This window comes from Podarcis vaucheri (assembly GCF_965113315.1).
Source record: "Podarcis vaucheri genome assembly, chromosome: W".
Taxonomy (NCBI): Eukaryota; Metazoa; Chordata; class Lepidosauria; order Squamata; family Lacertidae; genus Podarcis; species Podarcis vaucheri.
Window position 1 is genome coordinate 31,522,334 of NC_138757.1, and position 25,826 is coordinate 31,548,159.

The following is a 25,826-nucleotide window of genomic DNA, read 5'->3' on the forward strand; positions in this document are numbered from 1 at the left end:
AAGCATCATCGGGAGACGGACTTCCTTTTTCTCGTCTCCCGCTTTCAGCCAAATTCATAGATTTATAATCCAATTTTGAGTAAATCTTACTCACGAGTAGTTGATTTGTAATCCAATGTAAAAGGAAGAAAGGTCGGCGCTCATCAGTAACAGCCGCGCGGCTTCACTCCCGCAGAAAGAGCGATGAACCCACAGCACCGCTTCCCCTCCGCGCTTCCGAAACCCCTTACGGGGTCCCTTCTTCGTTTCGGGGGTCGCTCTTGGTGCCCGCCGGATCCCACGGCCACGAGCTCACTCTGCTCGTGGTTTTTCTTAATGGGTCGTCGCTTTGCCGCAGCGAACGACCCTTTTCTGCGGAGCCCCTCTTCGCAGCGCAAAGAGGACCGCCATTACTTGCTTCGCGCCGCCTCCGGAAGTCCCTACTTGACCAAATTCTTGAATTAATTCTAAAACCCTTTTAGTGCTCGATTCTGGCTCCTGTAACGTCAATACTAAGTCATCTGCAAATGCTCTCAGTTTATATTGTTTGGCTCCGACCTGTATACCTTTAACCAACCGGTCCCTTCTAATCATATTCAGCAGAACCTCCAGGACTGATATAAAAAGCAGTGGGGAGATTGGGCACCCCTGTTGTGTCCCTTTTTCTATCTTAAAATCTTCCGTCACCACATTATTTACAATTAATTTAGCCTTTTGTTCAGAGTATATTGCACCTACACCATTTTCAAAACCTTGGCCTACCCCCATCCCCTGTAGGTTCTTCTTCATGAAACTCCAAGAGATATTGTCAAAAGCTTTCTCCGCATCCACAAATATCAGAACTGCTTTAGTGTTTATATTCACTTCTAGTTTTTCCAAAATATCAATTATATTCCTCAAATTATCAGACAAGTGTCTTCCCGGGAGAAAGCCCGCTTGGTCTTTATGAATCTCTTCCATCAAAACTTTTTTCAATCTCTTGGCCAAAATGTCTGCAAAGATTTTGTAATCCACGTTAAGTAACGATATAGGGCGGTAGTTCTTAAGCTGAGTCTTTTCAGTCTCTGTTTTAGGTATAAGTGTAATGTATGGTTCTTTCCACGACTCTGGTGCCCTTTTCCCCTCCAAAATTTCATTGCAGACTTCCTTCAAAGGTTTCAATAACCACTCTTTCAAGGATCTATAATATCTAGAAGTCAGCCCATCCGGTCCTGAAGATTTGCCCAATTGCATGTTTTGAATGGCACCTTCCACTTCCTGTTCAGATATTTTATGGTTCAGCATTAATTTACTTTCTTGAGAGATTTTTTGTAATCCATTTCTCTTCAAGAATCGGTCTATGTCCATTTCTTTCTGTGGCCCTTGCGTATATAATTGTTTAAAATACCTCTGGAAACAGTTTCTAATCTCAGTTGGGTTGTGTATATTCTTTCCTTCCACTTCTAAGTTTGTAATAGTATTTAATTTTTGTCATTTTTTCATTTGCCAGGCCAACAATTTCCCACATTTATTAGCTGATTCAAATGTTTTTTCTCTCATTGGTTTGATTTTCCATTCTATTTCCTGATTCATCATTTTCATGTATTGTGCTTGATATAATTTTATTTCTCTCAGAATCTCCTGAGACTTTGGTTTTGCTCTCAATTTCTTCTCACTTTCTTTCTCCACCAAGGAGGAAACAGGGGACACCCCTGAGAAGGAGGCTAGTTCACCAACACTTGAGCCAGATATATGGAGAAACGTGACTCAAAGAAGTAGGAGGCCCAGGGTTCGCTCTGATTGTTTAGAAATACACAATCACTTTGAAGTCCTCTCCCCTAGCATGGAAGACGAAGAACAGACTCCATTTGAGGATCTCTCCCTCATTACAGTCGATCAGGTATATGAAGACGAGCAGCAAAGTCAGTCCTCAGGGAATGTGCAGGCGACCTTGGAATGGACAGCTCACGGAAGAACCCCGACCAAACCTAAGAGGAGGCGTGTCATGGTGATAGGGGATTCCCTACTGAGGGGAACAGAAGCAGTGATCTGTGGGCCTGACAAGATGTCTCGAGAGGTGTGCTGTCTCCCCGGGGCTAAGATCCAAGATGTAACTGAACGACTGCAAGGAATCATAAAACCCACTGACAAATACCCCTTCCTCTTGGTTCATGTGGGAACCAATGACACTGCAAGCAATAGCCTCCAGAAGATCAAAAGAGACTACGAGGCTCTAGGCAGGAAATTGAAGCAATTAAATGCACAAATTGTCATCTCATCTGTCCCCCCAGTTGAACGACGTGGCCCAGGGAGAGAGGGAAAAATAGTGGAAGTGAACAGCTGGCTTCGCAAATGGTGTAAACAGGAACGGTTTGGATTCTTAGATCACGGACTGCAGTTTCTTGAAGATGGACTTCTGGCAAGTGATGGGCTGCACCTCACAACGGTTGGGAGGAATGGTTTTGCCAAAAATCTCAGAAACCTCATCAGGAGGGCTTTAAACTGACTAATGTGGGGGAGGGAGACAGTGCTCCTGAAGGTAGGAGTCTATCAATTGATGAAGATGATCATCCAAATGTCATAGACCAAATGGAGCAAACAGCACGCAGACCTAGTGGTGGGAGGAAAAAATCCTTAAATAAGAGACACAGGGGAATGATTAATGGACTTCAATGTCTGTACACTACTGCGCAAAGCATGGGAAATAAACAAGATGAGCTTGAGCTCTTGGTGCAGCAAACTAAATATGACATAATAGGCATCACTGAAACCTGGTGGGATAAGTCCCACGATTGGAATGTAATAATGGAGGGATACAATCTATTTCAGAGAAACAGACCAGACAGGAAAGGAGGAGGAGTGGTGTTATATGTCAGGGATGTGTATACCTGTGAAGAGATCCAAGGTTTAGAACCTCAAAGCCAAAGTGAGAGCATTTGGGTCAAAATTAAAGGAAAGAAGAATAACAGTGACCTCATTGTGGGAGTTTACTATAGATCCCCAAGCCTGGAACAGATGGCCAAGCATGCAAAAGGAAGGGAGATAGTAGTAATGGGGGACTTCAATTACCCGGATATTTGTTGGATGTCAAACTCAGCCAAGAGCATAAGGTCAAACAGATTCCTCACTGGCCTTGCAGACAACTTCATTGTCCAGAAAGTGGGAGAAGGAACAAGAGGAACAGCCATTTTACATCTGTCCCTAACCAATGTTGATGTGGGGTTACTGGGGTAGAAGTGGACGGATCATTAGGCGCGAGTGATCATGTTCTTCTGAAGTTTACTATACAGCGGAGAGGAGCAGCCAAGCATACTAGGACTCAATTTCTTGACTTTAAGAAAGCCGACTTCATAAAACTTAGGGAAGTGCTGGGTGAGATCCCATGGACAGTAATACTAAAAGGAAAGGGAGTTCATGATGGCTGGGAGTTTGTTAAGAGGGAGATAGTAAAAGCACAACTTCACGCAATACCAATGAGACGGAAACATGGAAGGTGCCTAAAGAACCCAGGGTGGCTATCTAAAGAACTTTAAACTGAGTTAAGATTAAAAAAGGATGTGTACAAAAAATGGAAAAGGGGGGAAACCACCAAAGAGGAATTCAAACAAATAGCCAGCACATGTAGACACAAAGTCAGAAAAGCTAAAGCACAGAATGAACTCAGGCTTGCTAGAGAGGTTAAAAGCAACAAAAAAGGCTTTTATGGGTATGTTCGTAGCAAAAGGAAGAACAAAGAAACAGTGGGGTCACTCAGAGGAGAAGATGGTGAAATGCAAACAGGGGACACAGAAAGGGCTGAACTCCTCAATGCCTTCTTTGCCTCAGTCTTCTCCGATAAAGAAAACAATGCCCGACCTGAAGAATTTGAAGCAAATGATTCAGCAAAGGAAACACAGCCCAGAATAACTAAGGAGATAGTACAAGAATACATGGCTAGTTTAGATGTATTCAAGTCTCCAGGGCCAGATGAACTGCATCCAAGAGTATTAAAAGAACTGGCAGATGTGATCTCAGAACCACTGGCAGTCATCTTTGAGAATTCCTGGAGAACAGGCATAGTCCCGGCAGACTGGAGGAGGGCAAATGTTGTCCCTATTTTCAAAAAGGGAAAAAGAGAGGACCCAAATAATTACCGCCCAGTCAGTCTGACATCAATACCAGGGAAGATTCTGGAGCAGATCATTAAGCAAACAGTCTGTGAGCACCTAGAAAGGAATGCTGTGATCACCAATAGTCAGCATGGATTTCTGAAAAATAAGTCATGTCAGACTAACCTGATCTCGTTTTTTGACAGAATTACAAGCCTGGTAGATGAAGGGAACGCAGTGGATGTAGCCTACCTTGATTTCAGCAAGGCATTTGACAAGGTGCCCCATGATATTCTTGTAAAGAAGCTGGTAAAATGCGGTCTTGACTATGCTACCACTCAGTGGATTTGTAACTGGCTGACTGACCGAACCCAAAGGGTGCTCATCAATGGTTCCTCTTCATCCTGGAGAAGAGTGACTAGTGGGGTGCCACAGGGTTCTGTCTTGGGCCCGGTCTTATTCAACATCTTTATCAACGACTTGGATGATGGACTCAAGAGCATCATGATCAAATTTGCAGATGACACCAAACTGGGAGGGGTGGCTAGGCATGCATATCTATGGTACGGCACGATAAAAGCACATAAGGCATTTAAAAACCATATTGTCAGAAAAGCACTGTTTAATGTCTGGATAAGGTATAAAGACTTTTTGGAGAGTAAAACTCCAAGGTGGCTATCACCTATGGAGGCGAAGGCCTTGAAAAAACTCAACATGGAAGCTAATTGGCCAAAATACTGGGAAATTTTAGAACAGGAAGGTGATAAATTGAAATTGCAGAGTTATGACAAACTCAAAGAGAAGGTGTGAGACTGGTTACACTATTTTCAAATAAGAGAGGTTTATAACTTGGATAAAAAAAATGGTTTCCAGGTGGAAAAATCAAAGTTGGAAACAGAACTGTTAGAACCCAATGTAAAGATACTTTCGAGAATGTATAATCTGCTGTTGAAATGGAATACTGAGGAAGAAACAGTAAAATCGGCAATGATAAAATGGGCACAAGACATAGGCCATAACATTATGTTTGCTGACTGGGAGAAGTTGTGGACCACCGGGATTAAATTTATTAAGAGAGAATATTATGAAAATGATGTATAGGTGGTACATGACCCCAGTCAAGCTTGCAAAAATATATCATTTGCCCGATAACAAATGTTGGAAATGCAAAGAGATTGAAGGTACATTCTTTCACCTTTGGTGGACGTGCCCAAGGATCAAGGCCTTATGGGAATTGATATATAATGAACTGAAAAAGGTATTTAAATATACTTTCCCAAAGAAACCAGAGGCCTTCCTCCTGGGCATAGTGGACCAATCGGTGTTAAAGAAGGATAGAACTTTTTTTTATGTATGCTACAGCAGCAGCAAGAATTCTCATCGCAAAGCATTGGAAGACACAAGATCTACCCACCTTGGAAGATTGGCAGATGCAACTAATGGACTATATGGAGATGGCGGAAATGACTGGCAGAATCCGAGACCAGGGAGAGGAGACGGTGGAGGAAGATTGGAAGAAATTTAAAATTTATTTGCAGAAATACTGTAAAATTTATGAATGTTAAGGACATTGAAATGAATCGCAGGGGCTTTAGCAACAAAGTAAAATGTAAGATTGGATTAACAACAGATAAATTAATAGGATATGAAATTGCTGAATTAATTTCTAAAAAGGGATACAAGAACGGGAGACGTGAGGAAGTCCGGAAAATAAGCTAATTGAAGATGAGAAATTAAGAAAGAGGGAATTTTTGTTTGTTGTTATTATATGTGTTTTTATCTCTTTTTTCTTTTTCTTTTGATGTGTTTAACGTTTGTATTTTTGTATTGTATTGTCTATTTGTGATTTTGTATTTTCTTTGTCTTTTATTGTGAAAACTTAATAAAATATTTATAAAAAAGGGGGGGGGGAACAAACTGGGAGGGGTGGCTAACACCCCAGAGGACAGGATCACACTTCAAAACGACCTTGACAGATTAGAGAACTGGGCCAAAACAGACAAGATGAACTTTAACAGGGAGAAATGTAAAGTATTGCACTTGGGCAAAAAAAATGAGAAGCACAAATACAAGATGGGTGACACCTGGCTTGAGAGCAGTACATGTGAAAAGGATCTAGGAGTCTTGGTTGACCACAAACTTGACATGAGCCAACAGTGTGACGCGGCAGCTAAAAAAGCCAATGCAATTCTGGGCTGCATCAATAGGAGTATAGCATCTAGATCACGGGAAGTAATAGTGCCACTGTATTCTGCTCTGGTCAGACCTCACCTGGAGTACTGTGTCCAGTTCTGGGCACCACAGTTCAAGAAGGACACTGACAAACTGGAACGTGTCCAGAGGAGGGCAACCAAAATGGTCAAAGGCCTGGAAACGATGCCTTATGAGGAACGGCTAAGGGAGCTGGGCATGTTTAGCCTGGAGAAGAGGAGGTTAAGGGGTGATATGATAGCCATGTTCAAATATATAAAAGGATGTCACATAGAGGAGGGAGAAAGGTTGTTTTCTGCTTCTCCAGAGAAGCGGACACGGAGCAATGGATCCAAACTACAAGAAAGAAGATTCCACCTAAACATTAGGAAGAACTTCCTGACAGTAAGAGCTGTTCGACAGTGGAATTTGCTGCCAAGGAGTGTGGTGGAGTCTCCTACTTTGGAGGTCTTTAAGCAGAGGCTTGACAGCCATATGTCAGGAGTGCTCTGATGGTGTTTCCTGCTTGGCAGGGGGTTGGACTCGATGGCCCTTGTGGTCTCTTCCAACTCTATGATTCTATAATTCTATCTACCTGATAACCTGTTGTCATTGGTGTTTCTACAGGGTTAGCATCCATCAGGTTTAGTCTGGTTAACATATCAGCAATTTTTTGTGACTGGTGTACTAAAATATTAGCATCTTAGTCTCTCTCTATTTCCAGAGATAGGTAGTTGGATACCTCACCAAGCTCTTTCATGTCATAGTGCTCCTTCAGTTGAGCTAGGGCATTATTGTACATTTTGACATCCTTCCAAAAGAAAAGAATATCATCAACATAAAACAAACAATACAGCTTCCTTGACAAATACACATGGATCAGCTTTACCTTGCTGAAAACCCAGAGAAAACAACACTTCAGTGAGTTTAGAGTGCCAGCATCGAACACTTTGTTTGAGACCATATAGAGACTTCTTCAGAGAACAAACTGTTGGGATATGAGTACTACGCAGCTGCGAACAAGCAGTTCGATGTTTACATCACATGATGGGTCTAACCATGGGACAGGATGTTCCAGGCAATTCTCAGGGATTTGTTCTCTGTTTAATATGAGACCTTCCTGTTGTTTGTGTCGAGGAGGTCTAACTCAGTTGCTCGGAGGAATCTGAGTGAGCAGACATGCTTTTTGTACAGTGTACAGTCAGAAATAAAGTAGAGATGAAATAGTCTACTTTCTGATTGATTTCTTTCTCCTGCTGCTATGCAAGGGGAAAGGGGGGTGTGCACCTTTCATCAGGGAGGTGTCGCCTATCAAGATCTCCCTGGTCTGCCGGGATGCCAGCCAGGGTAGGTCACCGGCAAACAGGCCCCGACAAGCCTGGGAAGAGGAGCCAGCCTTCCCGAGGGAGCCAGTTTCCAACAAGTGGTAGCAGGCGGATGGTCGAGGCTACAAGGCACAGCTAAGGATGGCTGTAGCACCGGGTGGAAGCGTTTTTTGCTGATTGCGACGTTTCCACGGACCTCTGACAGTTCCTGATGGATGGCTGCATGGTGAGTGCGGATTGAACGGTTCTCTGGTTCATCGAAGAGCTACTGTTTTTGGATTAAAACACAGCGAGAAAGCCACATTCCTGCATTCCGGGGGAGTGCTGGTAACCACTGCCGTCGACCGCCAAGGAATCGTGAGTACTTTGGGCTGATTTGTGGGCTCGTTTAGCTTCAAAGGCAAAAGGGAAGCAAGCCGGAGTTGAGCAGTAACGGCTCAAAGGCTGTTGGATTTTTCAGCATTGCTTGAAGCCAAAGGCTTACGGCTCGTAGCTGATAGCTGTAATTGGGATCAAGATGGATGCCAAGCAAGGGGCGGGTTTGCCTTATCCACCCCCCCTAACAAATGACAATTATTCCTCGTGGTCTTTTAAAATGAAAGCCCTACTTGAGAGACAGAGAATATTTGGGATGATTCAAAATCCCATTCCAGCAGTACCTTCAAGGGCCTGGAATGACTCTAATGTGCAAGCAAGGTCTGCTATCGTCTTGTGTGTTGCTGACGATCAATTAGTACATATATCCCATTTGGAATTCGCAAGAGAGATTTGGCTCATGCTTCAGCGTATACATCAGTGGGACGCCGCTGGCACAGCGCTGCTGCATTTTGAGAAACTCACTAACATGAGACTGAAGCCTGATGGCGATGTGCAAGTGCATTTGACAGAGATGCAATTTCTACGCCAGCAGATGGCGCAAAGAAATTTTCCTCTTGAGGAGTCTATTTTCTGTTTTATGATAATCAACAGCTTGAATCAAATGTATAAAACGGTTGCGAGTCAGCTTGGATCGCTACCTGCTGCTGATCTGATGGTTCAAAGAATTTGTTCCGTTGTTCTGAATGAAAGAGACAGACTTGCTGCAATAGCTGTTGCTGATGGGGGGAGTGAAGCTAGCAGTTCTTCCACCCCCACTGTTGTTGCTGGAGAAGAGCAGGCTGTAGCTCTAAACGTCGTTCGTTGTTATAATTGTGGCCAACCTGGGCATATTCAGAAGAACTGTAAAAAGGCACGTCAGCCTAAAGGAGCCAAAGGGGGCTCAACAAAGCTAGAGGCTACAGGCAAGGGTCGTGCCAAATCGCAGGCAAAACCAGCGAAAGTTTTGATGTCGCCAAAGGCCTCATCATCGGTTGAGAATGCTTTTATTATCGATACGGGCGCCACAGAGAACCTGACCTCACGCAGAGAGTTATTTTCTACGTTTGAGAATCAACGCTTCACTGTGAAACAGGCCAACGGTCAAAAGATGGAAGCGACTGGAATTGGGACTGTTTACTGTTTACTTATAGTCTGAACTTGACTATAAATAATGTTTACTATGTTCCAGACTTAAAATTCAATTTGTTGAGTGTTTCTCAGATGACAAAGAAAGGATTGGTGTTATCCTATGATAAGGAGATATGCAGAATCTTTAAAGGCGGAATGCTGTATCTTTCTGCCAAAGAGAAAGATGGACTGTATTTGTTGACTTTTGCAGAGTCAGATTACAAAATGTGCAATGCATGTGAATCTAAAATGTCTTCTCTTGCAGGTGTATCCAAAGGAGCCACGGAGAAGAAGAAGTCAACAAAGATTAACAGTGTTTTTCAGCGAGTGTATGCTGATGTAATTGGTCCTCTAGCACCCTCTATAGGCAATGCAAAATACTATCTTGTATTTGTTTATCACTATTCTCATTATGTATGGATTTACATATTGCAGACACCAAAGGAAACCTTAGCAAGGTTGAAAGAGTTTTGTGACAAGGTTAAAACTGTTCATGATGCTAATATTCAATATCTTTTCACAGATGAAACGCCAATTTTTCTTTCGCAGGATTTTCAAGATTTCATCGAGATACATGAGATAGAGCATAAGATTGCTGTCTCTGAAGCTTCATGAAACAAGAGTGTGTGTGTGAAGGTGAACACAGAATTGCAGAAAGGCATGGAAGCACAATTGCTTAGTTCACATTTGCCACAAGAGTTCTGGGCTGAGTCCTTAAACTCATTCTGTTACACGTGGTTAAGGAAGGTTCCAAAAGGTATGGAAAGTTCTCCATTTGAGAAGCTGTTTCAGAGGAAACCTTCGGTAAAACACTTTAAGGTTTTTGGATCTCATGTGAATGTGGAAACTCCACAAGGGATTAGGAATGCCAAAGGCATTTTTTGTGGGTTATGAAAAGGGTTTCTACAGAGTAATTTTGTCTGAATCTGGTCAGGTGATTCTCACAAAGTTTCTAGAGAGCACTCCAAGACAGGAGAGAGAGGTTCTCCACACATTTCCCACTGATGTCAGTACAGATGTGTATTCTGATACTGAGAGTGACACAGAGAGCTCAGAGGGTTCTGCTGACACAGTCATTGAGAAGAGTTCACACACATTGTCTAGTCCTTCACAAGTTAAGGCTGAACTAGAATTGCAAGAACCACTGTTTACTGTTGGGCATGGTTCTCCCAAAAGTCAAGAGGATGAACCAGTCAGCAAGGAGGATCTGCACCTCATTCGCAGGTCTGAGAGAGTCACAAAGGGCATACCACCCAAAAGGTACTCTCAAAAGTTTGCTAACTCAGCTGTTGTGTGTGTTACTATAGTTGACAACTCAAGCCAGGTTAAAGGTATGTCTAAGTCAAAGACACATCTAGCAGTTGCAAAACGTAACACTACATTCCCTAGCCAAGGGGATGCAGAAGCTCTGATTCCTTGGAAAACAGACAACCAGAGGGTTACACTGGTGAAACCAGTGGCAGATAGTTCCAAAGTGCTGAGATAAGATGGCGCCCAGCACACTTCCCCTGTGCCGATGGACGCCTGTGCTGATAGAAAAAACTTGAGCTCTTATTGAAGCTCTTAGCAGAGTTCTGCAGCGGTAGAAAATGTTGCCTTGTGTGTGGATAATAGGATAATAAATCAGACTGAACACAGGCTTCTTGCTAATCTCTAACAGCCTTTAATGAGAAGAAAAACATCATAAATCTGTCCCGGCGAGAGAGCAGGCATTCTTTCGTCTCTCAGCCAAAAACGAAAGGAAACTCACACACAAAGAAAGATTCCTGTATGTGAACATAACCACGCCTCAGAATGTGAGACTTCGCACAGAACTGTTTAACCCTGTAAGTTCTGGTTCTCCTCACACAAAGATGGAACTGAAACAACAGGGGATTGTTATGTGTATAACAACTGTTTGTTTTCTTCTCTGGATGAAGCTTTGTTCACAGCTAGCTTCGAATCATATGGGGGAGGATGTTGGGATATGAGTACTACGCAGCTGCGAACTGTTGGGATACTGCCAGGAGAGTCCATCATGGCCCCAAGCCGTCTGCTGGACGATCCATCGATCTCCCGTAGGCACGCAGTATCAGCTATTAGCGACATGAGTTTCTAGGGGGGAAAAACTTGCCACATTCTAGAGCTCATGCACACTCTTATCAGCAGATAATGCACAGCAAAAGTCGCACCCAGGAGAGCATTATTTACAAGCTTTTATTCAGCGTTGATCAGAACAAAGAAAGACATGACTGTTCTGAGTCAGTGTCTTCGACAGAGAGAGAAACGAAAGCAATAGCAAACATAAACATCCTGTGAACAGGAAATACGCAGGCTGTGACACAAACATCCTGCTCCCTTTTAAGGTGGAACGGAAATATCCTAACATCCTCCCCCTAACCTGTAGTACCTGTGGTTCAACCCAATTGCAACCTTTGTACGTAAACCTTAAGTTGTTCTCTGTTAACAGCCTTAGACAACAGATCAGCAGGAATTTCATTTCCTGGCATGTAGGACACCTGAATGAGTCCTTTCTGAATACACTCTCTTGCACGATGTAGCTTAATCTGCAAGTACTTGGTTCTTTGCTTGCAACTCTCTGAGTTCAGCAAAGCCAAACACGATCTATTGTCTTGATACACTTGTACAGGACATTTCACAGAAACTCTGATGTCCTTAAACAGTTGCATCAACCATTCAAAATCCATGAGTGAAAATGACAGAGCATTGAGTTCTGCTTCACAGGAACTTAGGCTCACTGTCGTCTGCTTCTTGCACAACCAGTCAAACAGGCAGTGGTTGTACATGTAGCATACTCCAGAAGTGCTTGTACCATCCGTGGTGTCACTTCCAAAACTTGCATCTGCAAAGATTTCAAGACCTCCAGTCCTCTGACTGGCGAACCTCAGCCTGTAGTGCATAGTCCCTTTCAAATAGCGGGCTATGCGCTTCAGAGCTTTCCAATCCTGAACCATAGGATTGTTGGCATGTCTGCTAAGCAGATTACAGCTTACAGCTATGTCAGGTCTTGAACATCTGGCAATGAAATTCAACTTGCCTAGAATGCATCTGTACAGCGTTGTGTCAGAAAACGCTTCAGCAGTACTATCTACCTGGTAACCTGTCACCATCGGTGTGTCTGCTGGGTTTGCATCAACCAAATTCAACCTGGTTAATACATCAGCAATTTTCTCTGTTTGGTGTACCAGAAAATTACCTGCTTGGTACCTCTCCACCTGCAAAGAAAGATAGTTGGATACCTCACCAAGATCCTTCATGTCAAAGTGCTCCTTCAGCTGAGCTAGGGTGCTTTGATAAAAACCCTGATTCTTCCAAAACATCAGAAGATCATCAACAAAACATAAACAATACAGTTTGTTTTGCCCCTCCTCCTTGACAAACACACATGGATCAGCTTTGCCCTGGTGAAAACCTAGAGAAAGCAATCATAGAATCATAGAATCATAGAATCATAGAGTTGGAAGAGACCACAAGGGCCATCGAGTCCAACCCCCTGCCAAGCAGGAAACACCATCAGAGCACTCCTGACATATGGTTGTCAAGCCTCTGCTTAAAGACCTCCAAAGTAGGAGACTCCACCACACTCCTTGGCAGCAAATTCCACTGTCGAACAGCTCTTACTGTCAGGAAGTTCTTCCTAATGTTTAGGTGGAATCTTCTTTCTTGTAGTTTGGATCCATTGCTCCGTGTCCGCTTCTCTGGAGCAGTAGAAAACAACCTTTCTCCCTCCTCTATGTGACATCCTTTTATATATTTGAACATGGCTATCATATCACCCCTTAACCTCCTCTTCTCCAGGCTAAACATGCCCAGCTCCCTTAGCCGTTCCTCATAAGGCATCGTTTCCAGGCCTTTGACCATTTTGGTTGCCCTCTTCTGGACACGTTCCAGTTTGTCAGTGTCCTTCTTGAATTGTGGTGCCCAGAACTGGACACAGTACTCCAGGTGTGGTCTGACCAGAGCAGAATACAGTGGCACTATTACTTCCCTTGATCTAGATGCTATACTCCTATTGATGCAGCCCAGAATTGCATTGGCTTTTTTAGCTGCCGCGTCACACTGTTGGCTCATGTCAAGTTTGTGGTCAACCAAGACTCCTAGATCCTTTTCACATGTACTGCTCTCAAGCCAGGTGTCACCCATCTTGTATTTGTGCCTCTCATTTTTTTTGCCCAAGTGCAATACTTTACATTTCTCCCTGTTAAAATTCATCTTGTTTGTTTTGGCCCAGTTCTCTAATCTGTCAAGGTCGTTTTGAAGTGTGATCCTGTCCTCTGGGGTGTTAGCCACCCCTCCCAGTTTGGTGTCATCTGCAAATTTGATCAGGATGCCCTTGAGTCCATCATCCAAGTCGTTGATAAAGATGTTGAATAAGACCGGGCCCAAGACAGAACCCTGTGGCACCCCACTAGTCACTCTTCTCCAGGATGAAGAGGAACCATTGATGAGCACCCTTTGGGTTCGGTCAGTCAGCCAGTTACAAATCCACTGAGTGGTAGCATAGTCAAGACCGCATTTTACCAGCTTCTTTACAAGAATATCATGGGGCACCTTGTCAAATGCTTTGCTGAAATCAAGGTAGGCTACATCCACTGCGTTCCCTTCATCTACCAGGCTTGTAATTCTGTCAAAAAACGAGATCAGGTTAGTCTGACATGACTTATTTTTCAGAAATCCATGCTGACTATTGGTGATCACAGCATTCCTTTCTAGGTGCTCACAGACTGTTTGCTTAATGATCTGCTCCAGAATCTTCCCTGCTATTGATGTCAGACTGACTGGGCGGTAATTATTTGGGTCCTCTCTTTTCCCCTTTTTGAAAATAGGGACAACATTTGCCCTCCTCCAGTCTGCCGGGACTTCGCCTGTTCTCCAGGAATTCTCAAAGATGACTGCCAGTGGTTCTGAGATCACATCTGCCAGTTCTTTTAATACTCTTGGATGCAGTTCATCTGGCCCTGGAGACTTGAATACATCTAATCTAGCCAAATATTCTTGTACTATCTCCTTAGTTATTCTGGGCTGTGTTTCCTTTGCTGAATCATTTGCTTCAAATTCTTCAGGTCGGGCATTGTCTTCTTTATCGGAGAAGATTGAGGCAAAGAAGGCATTGAGGAGTTCAGCCCTTTCTGTGTCCCCTGTTTGCATTTCACCATCTTCTCCTCTGAGTGACCCCACTGTTTCTTTGTTCTTCCTTTTGCTACGAACATACCCATAAAAGCCTTTTTTGTTGCTTTTAACCTCTCTAGCAAGCCTGAGTTCATTCTGTGCTTTAGCTTTTCAGACTTTGTGTCTACATGTGCTGGCTATTTGTTTGAATTCCTCTTTGGTGGTTTCCCCCCTTTTCCATTTTTTGTACACATCCTTTTTTAATCTTAATTCAGTTAAAAGTTCTTTAGATAGCCACCCTGGCTTCTTTAGGCACCTTCCATGTTTCCGTCTCATTGGTATTGCCTGACGTTGTGCTTTTACTATCTCCCTCTTAACAAACTCCCAGCCATCATGAACTCCCTTTCCTTTTAGTATTGTTGTCCATGGGATCTCACCCAGCACTTCCCTAAGTTTTATGAAGTCGGCTTTCTTAAAGTCAAGAAATTGAGTCCTAGTATGCTTGGCTGCTCCTTTCCGCTGTATAGTAAACTTCAGAAGAGCACGATCACTCGCGCCTAATGATCCTTCCACATCTACCCCACTAACCAGGTCATCAACATTGGTTAGGACCAGGTCTAAAATGGCTGTTCCTCTTGTTGCTTCTCCCACTTTCTGGACAATGAAGTTGTCTGCAAGGCCAGTGAGGAATCTGTTTGACCTTATACTCTTGACTGAGTTTGACGTCCAACAAATATCTGGGTAATTGAAGTCCCCCATTACTACTATCTCCCTTCCTTTTGCATGCTTGGCCATCTGTTCCAGGAAGGCATCATCTATGTCCTCCGTTTGGCTTGGGGATCTATAGTAAACTCCCACAATGAGGTCTCTGTTATTCTTCTCTCCCTTAATTTTGACCCAAATGCTCTCACTTTGGCTTTGAGGTTCTAAATCTTGGATCTCTTCACAGGTATACACATCCCTGACATATAACACCACTCCTCCTCCTTTCCTGTCTGGTCTGTTTCTCTGAAATAGATTGTATCCCTCCATTATTACATTCCAATCGTGGGACTTATCCCACCAGGTTTCAGTGATGCCTATTATGTCATATTTAGTTTGCTGTACCAAGAGCTCAAGCTCATCGTGTTTATTTCCCATGCTTTGCGCATTAGTGTACAGACATTGAAGTCCATTAATCATTCCCCCGTGTCTCTTATTTAAGGATTTTTTCCTCCCTCCACTAGGTCCTCGTGCTGTTTGCTCCATTTGGTCTATGACATTTGGATGATCATCTTCATTAATTGATAGACTCCTACCTTCAGGAGCACTGTCTCCCTCCCCCACATTAGTCAGTTTAAAGCCCTCCTGATGAGGTTTCTGAGATTTTTGGCAAAAACATTTCTCCCAACCATTGTGAGGTGCAGCCCATCACTTGCCAGAAGTCCATCTTCAAGAAACTGCAGTCCGTGATCTAAGAATCCAAACCGTTCCTGTTTACACCATTTGCGAAGCCAGCTGTTCACTTCCACTATTTTCCCCTCTCTCCCTGGGCCACGTCGTTCAACTGGGAGGACAGACGAGATGACAATTTGTGCATTTAGTTGCTTCAATTTCCTGCCGAGAGCCTCGTAGTCTCTTTTGATCTTCTGGAGGCTATTGCTTGCAGTGTCATTGGTTCCCACATGAACCAAGAGGAAGGGGTATTCGTCAGTGGGTTTTATGATTCCTTGCAGTCGTTCAGTTACATCTTGGATCTTAGCCCCGGGGAGACAGCACACTTCCCGAGACATCTTGTCAGGCCCACAGATCACTGCTTCTGTTCCCCTCAGTAGGGAATCCCCTATCACCACTACACGCCTCCTCTTGGGTTTGGTCGGGGTTCTTCCGTGAGCTGTCCGTTCCAAGGTCGCCTGCACATTCCCTGAGGACTGACTTTGCTGCTCGTCTTCATATACCTGATCGACTGTAATGAGGGAGAGATCCTCAAATGGAGTCTGCTCTTCGTCTTCCATGCTAGGGGAGAGGACCTCAAAGCGATTGTGTATTTCTAAACAATCAGAGTGAACCCTGGGCCTCCTACTTCTTTGAGTCACGTTTCTCCATATATCTGGCTCCTGTGTTGGTGAACTAGCCTCCTTCTCAGGGGAGTCCCCTGTCTCCTCCCTGGTGGAGACGGTGTGCTCTGTTGCTTCCAAGAAGAGCTCCAGCTCTCTAATTCTTTGGAGCGTAGCTACACGTTCCTCCAGTTGCTGGACTTTGTCTTTTAAAAGGGCAATCAACATGCAATTGCTGCAGGTAAAGCTGCCTGCAACCTTTGGCAAGATGGCAAACATTGCGCAGGAATCGCAGGCGACTGCAGCTGTTCCCTCCCCTTCCATCTTGAGATCGTGTCGTTGGGGGTGGCTACAGAGGTCCTCCATCATAAAAAGCTTGAGGACAGGACAAATAACTTTCCCCCCACACACACACACACAAAAAAAACCTAGGTCTCCCCCAACAAACGTTTGAGACTAGCTCCCCTAAATCTAAAAGATGGGTATAACTGCGCGCGCCGCTGCCCTTCAGACTCTGATAAGCTCCTCCCACAGCTAATCCCCTGCCTCAACAGAAACCCTGCCCCCTCTGACCTTTACACAGGGAAAACAGCTAACCAGCCACAAAGAAACACACACACAAGAAAACCCTTTTTGCTCCTTCTTCAACTGCTGCCCTTCAGACTCTGATAAGCTCCTCCCACAGCTAATCCCCTGCCTCAACAGAAACCCTGCCCCCTCTGACCTTTACACAGGGAAAACAGCTAACCAGCCACAAAGAAACACACACACAAGAAAACCCTTTTTGCTCCTTCTTCAACTGCTGCCCTTCAGACTCTGATAAGCTCCTCCCACAGCTAATCCCCTGCCTCAACAGAAACCCTGCCCCCTCTGACCTTTACACAGGGAAAACAGCTAACCAGCCACAAAGAAACGCACACACAAGAAAACCCTTTTTGCTCCTTCTTCAACTGCTGTCCTTCAGACTCTGATAAGCTCCTCCCACAGCTAATCCCCTGCCTCAACAGAAACCCTGCCCCCTCTGACCTTTACACAGGGAAAACAGCTAACCAGCCACAAAGAAACACACACACAAGAAAACCCTTTTTGCTCCTTCTTCAACTGCTGCCCTTCTCAGTGAGTTTTGTGTTCCAACACCTGGCACTCTGCTTGAGACCATATAAGGATTTCCGCAGTTTACAGACCATTCCCTTCTGTATCTCCATCCCATCAGGTGGAAGCATGAACAGCTCTTCGTTCAAAATCCCGTACCCAAAAGCTGTATTAATGTCATGATGGGTAATATGCAGTTTCTCCTCTGCAGCAATCTTGAGCATCAGCCAAATGCTCTCATATTTGACGGTGGGTGAGTAGGTCTTGTGGTAATCCTGTCCTGGTACCTGTGAAAAACCTCTAGCAACCAATCTGGCTTTGTGTCTGACAACCTTGCCATTCTGGTCTGTCTTCGCCTTGAAGACCCATTTGCTGCCAACCAGTCTCATTCCTGGGACTACTGGTACCAGTTCCCAAGTTTGGTTCCTATTCAAGGAATCAACTTCAGCCTTCATGGCATTAAGCCAAGGCTCAGCATCTTTAGAGGTTAACTCCTGAAGCTCTTTGAAGCTTGAAGGTTCCCACACCTTCTCTGAGCTACTAAGAACAGCAGTTGCTGTCTTAGCAAACTCATCAGCAAATCTCTTTGGAGGTCTGCCCTTGGTCGCTCTCTCAGATCTGCGTACTAGACGCAAGTCTTCTGGACTCATCTCCTCTTTCTTAGGAGAAAAATGACCAATGGTGAACAGTGGTTCTTCCAGTTCATTGTCAGACGCATCAGATGGTCTGACTGAGGCCTTTGCGCTCTTGTAGTCTGCTGTGTCATCACTGTCACTGACACCAGCAGCAGCGCCGCCCACTGAACTGGAATCCGAACTCTGATCATCATCACCATCATCATCATCCTCAGCTTCCTCAGCTTCCTCAACATTATCTGCTTTCTTCATATCACCTTCATCCTCCTCTGGGTAACTCTGGAAAATTCCCACGTTTCTCCCCCACTTAGGATTGTACTCAACACTCTTTGTGAACTTAATGGACTTAGAGTCAGTCATCCACACCCTGTATGCCCCTTTTTCGTACCCCATGAACAAACCATGTGCCCCACGCTTCCCAAGCTTGTTGCTCTGTGGGGTGTGTACCCACATGTCAGAACCAAAGATTCTCATGTGCTTGATGTTGGGTTTCTTGCCAAACATCTTCTCATAGGGGGTACAACCCATTGGGGATGACAATCTGCAATTAAAAGTGTAAGCAAAATTCGACAGAGCCTCCCCCCAAAACTTATCAGGGAGATTGGCATCATGCAACAAGGTTTTCATGTTAAAAGGTGATTGATTTATTGCTCAGATAAATCAGATAAATCTTGGCGTCCAGCCCGCTTCGGCTGTGCAACTCCTAGCCAGGCTTCGGACTTCAAAGGCCACATTCCGATGCTCTGAGCAAAACGCAGAGATCAGCAGCGGTAAGAGAAAAGCTTCAAAAACTCCAGTGCTTGCTTCAGTGTGCTCAAATAAAGTCCACTCAGGATCTTAGCAGCTAAAAGCAGCTAAAAGCAGTTTTATTTACAGCAAACTATCCATTGTCGAACAGCATCGTGAAAACACGTCCACTCTCCTCAAAAGCGAAAGTAGAGAGAGTCAGAACAAAGACTTGAGAGACTCGGAAATGACGTAGAGTCTCCCCCCTCCCAACAGTAGGCAGGGCGTACACTCTGAGTTGTTTAACCCTGTAAGCTCAGATTCCCTTCACATTTCATTCCTTGCAGCAACGTTTGATTTGCTCGCTCCGCAAGTCCGTTCATCCATGGCGATCTAGGCATTGACAAGTCATGCTGGATTCCCTTCTCAGTCAGGAAAGCTTCAAACTGCTGAGAAGTGAACTCCCCGCCCCGATCAGTAAACAGACAGCCAATACGTTTACCGTGAACATTCTCCAACCAAGCACAGAATGCCTTGAACTTCGGAAATGCTTGTGATTTCTGCTCGAGCATAAACACATGAATGTACCTGGGAAAAGAATCAATCAGAACCATGAAGTACCTTGCTCCACCCAAAGAGGGCGCAAGTGGACCAACCAGTTCTGCGTGGACTAGCTGGCAGGGTTTGGAAGCCTGCCTGCTAGACTCCTTGCCTTTTGGAGCAACCTTCACCTTGTTCTCTGCACAAGATACACATTTCATGTGAAACTTACAGGGTTTGATGGTCAAACCCTCAACCATCTCTGGCATCTTGGCCAGTGCCTTCCAAGAGAGGTGACAAAACCTTCTGTGTGCATCGTGAATGCATCCTGCATGAAGAACTTTGTCAGTTTGTGCAACACAACAAGAATCAACATTAGACACAACAGCACCACTGTCATCATAAGTTATACAGAAGAATCCATTCATAAACTTTGCATGCAAAATGTCCTCTTTGTCTTTTCTGATGACACAGACGCTCCTCTGGAAGGAAATCTCAAAGCCACGCCCAGTCAGCTGTGGGACACTGAGCAAGTTGTCTGCAGCACCTGGGACATATAGTACATCTTTGATGGTAGTGTGCAGACTTGCCAGTCTCACAGTCCCTTCTCCTGCGATTCGCAACGTCTTTCCGTCAGCCGGGTGGATCTCACCTTCTTGAGGTTTGAAGGAGATAAAGAGATAGCGGTCCGTTGAAATATGGCGGGTACTCCCTGAATCCACAACAAACCTGGCCGTGGCCTTTGGAGCAGTCTTTCCAGCAAGCAAAACCTTGTTTTCCACCAGCGTGGGCTTTTGCAGCTTGCCTCCCTGCTCCTGGCCATCAGACTTGCCTTTAGCCTTTGGTGAAGCTGTGCCAGCAAACAAAGCCTTGTTTTCCACTGGCGTGGGCTCTTCACCCTCCCTCTGCTTCAGGCCATCTGCAGGCATCTGCCTCTGTTTATCTCTGGCATTCCGGCCTCTGCAAAGGCGATGACCTTGGCTCCCATGAGAAACAGAGCTCTCAGCTGCCGACTCCTTGGCTCCCCCTGGAGGTTGGAATGCTGCCTGGGATGACGTGACAGTCAGCTCCCCCTGCAGCTTGCAACCGGTGCCCTCGGCATCCCTGCATTCACTCGCATTCTGGGAAACAGCCAGGACCTCCGATGCAGTCAAACTCCGGGCTGGGATGACTGGCTGGTGGGCTATTTTCAAAGCATTCCACATCTTACGTGCAGTGATGTTGCCAGCTAATGTTTTAATTTCCTCCAGAGAGACGGACAAGTCTATTACGTTTATCGCCCTCGAATTCTGGGCTTTCCATCTATCTGTCAGAGGAACTGGAGGGGCTTCAGACACAGTATGCCACACTCCAAACTGATGCAGCAAACTCTCACACCATTTTGCCCAGGTCTGATAGTTGTGCCGATTTAGCTTAGGGCACTCATCAGCTTCAGAAGCTTGGAAAAACTCCATTCCAGCTATTCCTATGAGCCGTGAGTCTTTTTCACTTCAGAGACTCCTTATCTCAGCAGCCATAAATCTTGAGGCCTGCTGGGCTCGACTCCCAGACCAATTAGGCATGCCGGACATAAAAAGCAAACAGAAAAGCCTTACTTTCGCTTTTCCTCCACATACCTCTCAACGCAGTCTGTCGCAGTCTTACTCTCCTGTAAGTGCTGTGAATCTGGGCCCGAAACCTGTTGTTGGGATACTGCCAGGGAGATAGAGTCCATCATGGCCCCAAGCCATCTGCTGGACGATCCATCGATCTCCCGTAGGCACGCAGTATCCGCTATTAGCGACATGAGTTTCTAGGAAAAAAACTTGCCACATTCTAGAGCTCATGCACACTCTATCAGCAGATAATGCACAGCCAAAAGTTGCACGCAGGAGAGCATTATTTACAAGCTTTATTCAGCGTTGATCAGAACAAAGAAAGACATGACTGCCTGCGTCAGTGTCTCCGACAGAGAGAGAAAACGAAAGCAATAGCAAACATAAACATCCTGTGAACAGGACATGCGCAGACTCTGACTCACAAAGCCTGCTCCCTTTTAAGGTGGAACGGAAATATCCTAACACGAACAAGCAGTTCGATGTTTACATCACATGTTGGGTCTAACCATGGGACAGGATGTTCCAGGCAATTCTCAGGGATTTGTTCTCTGTGTAATATGAGACCTTCCTGTTGTTTGTGTCGAGGAGGTCTAACTCAGTTGCTCGGAAGAATCTGAGTGAGCAGACATGCTTTTTGTACAGTGTACAGTCAGAAATAAAGTAGAGATGAAATAGTCTACTTTCTGACTGATTTCTTTCTCCTGCTACTATGCAAGGGGGAAGGGGGTGTGCACCTTTCATCAGGGAGGTGTCACCTATCAAGTTCTCCCTGGTCTGCCGGTAGGTCACTGGCAAACAGGCCCCGACAAGCGTGGGAAGAGGCTTTCAATCCCTGTTTTACCTGTATGCCATCATGTGGAAGCACATAAAGTGATTCACCTAAGGATCCGTACAAAAATGCTGTATTCACATTGTGATGAGAAACGTGTAGATTCTCTTCTGCAGCAAGTTTGAGCATAAGCCTAATGCTCTCATACCTCACGGTGGGTGAGTAGGTCTCGTGATAGTCTTCACCTGGTACCTGTGAAAAACCTCTGGCTACCAATCTGGCTTTGTGTCTGACTATCTTGCCATTTTGATCTGTCTTCGCTTTGAAGACACATTTGCTTCCAAGTAGTTTCATTCCTGAAACTACTGGAACTAGCTCCCATGTTTTGTTCCTCTCTGAGGAATCAGGCTCAGCCTTCATGGCAGTTAACCATGGCTCAGCATCCTTCGAGTCCAAAGCCTGGATCTCTTGGAAACTTGGAGGTTCAAATACCTTCTTGGAGCTATTAACAGCAGTTACAGCTTTTGCTGCTTTAGCAAATTCATCAGCAAATCTCTTTGGAGGTCTACCTTTTGTGGCTCTTTCAGACCTGCAAATGTACGTCTTCAATGCTCTCCTCTTCTTTCTTAGAAGAAAAGTGGCCTATAGTGAACAGTGGTTCCTCCAATTCTCGATCAGAGCCTTCAGAGGGTCGCATAGAGGCCTTAGCACTCTTGAAATCCTCTGAATCATCTGAGTCAGTTTCAGATTCAGAATCAGAACCTTCATCAGTGGCTGTGGAGTTTTGCTGTTGCTTATCCTCAGACTCTTCACTGTCATCAGGATAATATTGGAAATTTCCCACATTCTCCCCCCACTTGGCATTGTACTCAACACTTCTAATGAGCCTAATTGTCTTTGAGTCAGTCATCATTACTCTGCAAGAACCTTTTTGATACCCTAGAAAGATACCATGCAAACCTCATTTGCCTAACTTGGAGCTTTGTGGTGTGTGAACCCACATGTCAGAACCAAAAATTCTCATGTGCTTGATGAATGGTTTCTTGCCAAACATCTTTTCATAGGGGATACAACCAATCGGTGATGATAATCTGTGAATATGAGTGTAAACAAAACAGCTGAGCGCTTCTGCCCAATAACTCTCTGGAAGATTGGCATCATGCAGCAAGGTTTTCAAGCCTTGAAGCAATGTGTGACTGCGCACCTCCAAACCTCAAGGGGGTTATCCTTGAGGGACTGGGGCACCCAGTGGCGTCACCAGCTGCTCTCCTGTCTCTCCGGGTTTTTTTTAAGACTGGGGAATGGGGATAGAGTGGCAGACGCGAAAGGGAAAGCACCCCCACCCCCATGCTGTGCTGTCTCAAGCTTCAGGTGAAAAGCGGCAAGCTTTCAAAAAATTAGAGTTGAATCTAAAGTGTTTACAGAATAATTACAGCTTGGAAAATCTGGCAAAAATCTGAAGAGGGTTCAGATGCCGAAGGATGAAAAAAAAGGGAGTCCTTCCCGACAGTGGTAATAAAATGGCGCAGAGATCAAAGTCACAGGATTGAAGAGGGAAGTAAAAGTGCCTGCTGAGTGAGTATAAAAGTGAAAGTCCTCAGTAATAATGTGCTGAGGCAAAGACTACTTTGAAACAAAGAGCTAAATAGAGACTTTGTAACTCTTTCTGGAGACAACTTTTAAGGGAGAGAGATTATATAAGAAGGAAGGAGGTTTAAGAAGATATAAGAGACATTCAAAGGTGGGGGGAAAAGGACTGAATTAAATAGAACTTAATGAGTGAGCTAAGCCCTCTTGCTGACATTCCCCTTTTGCTGAAAGTTGCTTAAATTACAAGTATTATTTGCTCCATTTATATTGTTGCAACAATTAATTCTCTTTTATATGTGAGTGGCATTTATGCTAAGGAAAGTAAGATCTGAGGGGAAAGAGGAAGAAGAAAGAAGAGGGAGAGGGCAATCTGGATTCTTACTCCTCTTTATTGGTGACATTTTCTATTCCTTTCTGTCCTGGTTACTGCCTCCATTTTTTCTTTACTTTTATGAGGATTAAGCCAACAAGAGGCTAAGAAAAAGAAGATCCTAAGCTTGAACTTTGATATTTGACATTGAATTGAGATATATTTTGTTATACCCTTTTGGATTAGGCCAACAAGAGGCCAAGAAGATGAAATTTGGAATTTGATCTTGGACACTGACTCTAAATCTATTTTTTGTGGATTAAGATAATAAGAGAGTAAAGAAAATATTGAAAGGGAAAATACTGAGTTTCATGAATAATAATAATAATAATAATAATAATAATAATAATAATAATAATAATAATAATTTTTTATTTATATCCCGCCCTCCCCAGCCGAAGCCGGGCTCAGGGCGGCTAACAACACTAAAAAAGTGCAACAATATAAAAACATCATAAGAATTAATTAAAATCAAAATTAATGGCAACCATAAACTAAAGTATTGTAAAGATTGCTGAAGGAGGGAGTCAGGCTGTGCCCTAACCAAAGGCCTGGTGGAACAGCTCTGTCTTGCAGGCCCTGCGGAAAGATGTCAAGTCCTGCAGGGCCCTTGTCTCTTGTGACAGAGCGTTCCACCAGGTTGGAGCCGCAGCCGAAAAAGCCCTGGCTCTAGTTGAGGCCAGCCTAACCTCTCTGTGGCCTGGGACCTTCAAGATGTTTTTATTAGAGGACCGTAAGTTCCTCTGTGAGGCATACCAGGAGAGGCGGTCCCGTAGATACGAGGGTCCTAGGCCGTATAGGGCTTTAAAGGTTAAAACCAGCACCTTAAACCTGATCCTGTACTCCACTGGGAGCCAGTGCAGCTGGTATAGCACCGGATGAATGTGATCCCGCAGCGAAGACCCCGTAAGGAGTCTCGCTGCGGCATTCTGCACCCGCTGGAGTTTCTGGGTCAGTCTCAAGGGCAGCCCCACGTAGAGCGAGTTACAATAATCCAGTCTGGAGGTGACCGTCGCGTGGATCACAGTGGCTAGGTCAGGGCGAGAGAGGTAAGGGGCCAACTGCTTAGCTTGGCGGAGATGAAAAAATGCCGCCTTTGTTATAGCTGCAATCTGCGCCTCCATAGAGAGGGAGGTATCGAAGATTACACCCAAACTCTTAACGGACGGTGCTGGCACTAATTGCACCCCCGCAAGAGATGGGAGTTGCCCCCTCAATCCCATATCGTCCCGTCCCAGCCAGAGGACCTCTGTCTTCGAAGGATTTAACTTCAACCGGCTCCCACGTAACCATCCAGCCACAGCTTCCAAGCATCTGATCAGTGTGTCTGGGGCCGAGTCAGGATGGCCATCCATCAACAGATAGAGTTGGGTGTCATCGGCATACTGATGGCAGCCCAGCCCAAAACTCCGGACAAGCTGGGCGAGGGGGCGCATAAAGATGTTAAAAAGCATCGGGGAGAGAATCGCACCCTGAGGCACTCCACACACCAAGGAGTGGCGGGATGACAGTTCCCCCCCAAGCGCCACCCTCTGTCCCCGACCAGAGAGAAACGAGCGCAGCCATTGAAGGACTGCGCCCTGGATCCCCACGTCGGCGAGGCGGTGGTCCAAAAGTTTGTGATCGACCATGTCGAAAGCTGCTGACAGATCTAGAAGAATCAGCAGCCCCGACCCGCCTCGATCCAGCTGTCTACGGAGATCATCTGTTAGGGCGACCAGAGCCGTCTCGGTCCCATGACCAGCGCGGAAGCCGGACTCGAATGGATCCAGAGCCGATGTTTCATCCAGAAACCTACCAAGCTGTTCAGCAACCGCTCTCTCAATCACCTTGCCCAGGAATGGAAGATTCGAAACTGGGCGGTAATTGGATAGATCTAAGGGATCTAATGATGTTTTCTTTAAGAGCGGACGCACCACTGCCTCCTTCAGTTCCCCTGGGAATGTCCCGGTGCCAAGGGACAAATTGATGATATCCCCCAGGGGGGCCCGCACCTCGTCTGGACATGCTCTAATCAGCCAAGACGGGCACGGGTCGAGAGGACAAGTGGTGGGCTTTCCAGCTCGGAGGAGTCTGTCCACATCGGCTGGGGATATCCGGTCAAAGTGGTCCAATACTGGACCCGAGGACAGTCGAGGGGCCTCCAGTTCTTTTATTGTATCCAAATTGGCAGGGAGGTCATGGCGGAGCGACAGGACCTTCTCCGCAAAAAAGCTCGCAAATGCCTCACAGCTATGTGTCGAATTGTTATTTAAATTTGGCTGTCCTTCGAGGGACGTTAAAGACCGAATTATACTAAATAATTGTGCCGGGCG

General features: G+C 45.1%; 1 protein-coding gene across 1 annotated transcript in view; it reads left to right on the forward strand.

The window, feature by feature from the left end:
• The window catches only part of LOC309523269 (uncharacterized protein), a gene marked incomplete at its 3' end in the record, with an annotated part of 695,477 nt that overhangs the window by 623,756 nt on the left and 45,895 nt on the right, over window positions 1–25,826 (forward strand). The window lies entirely within an intron of this gene.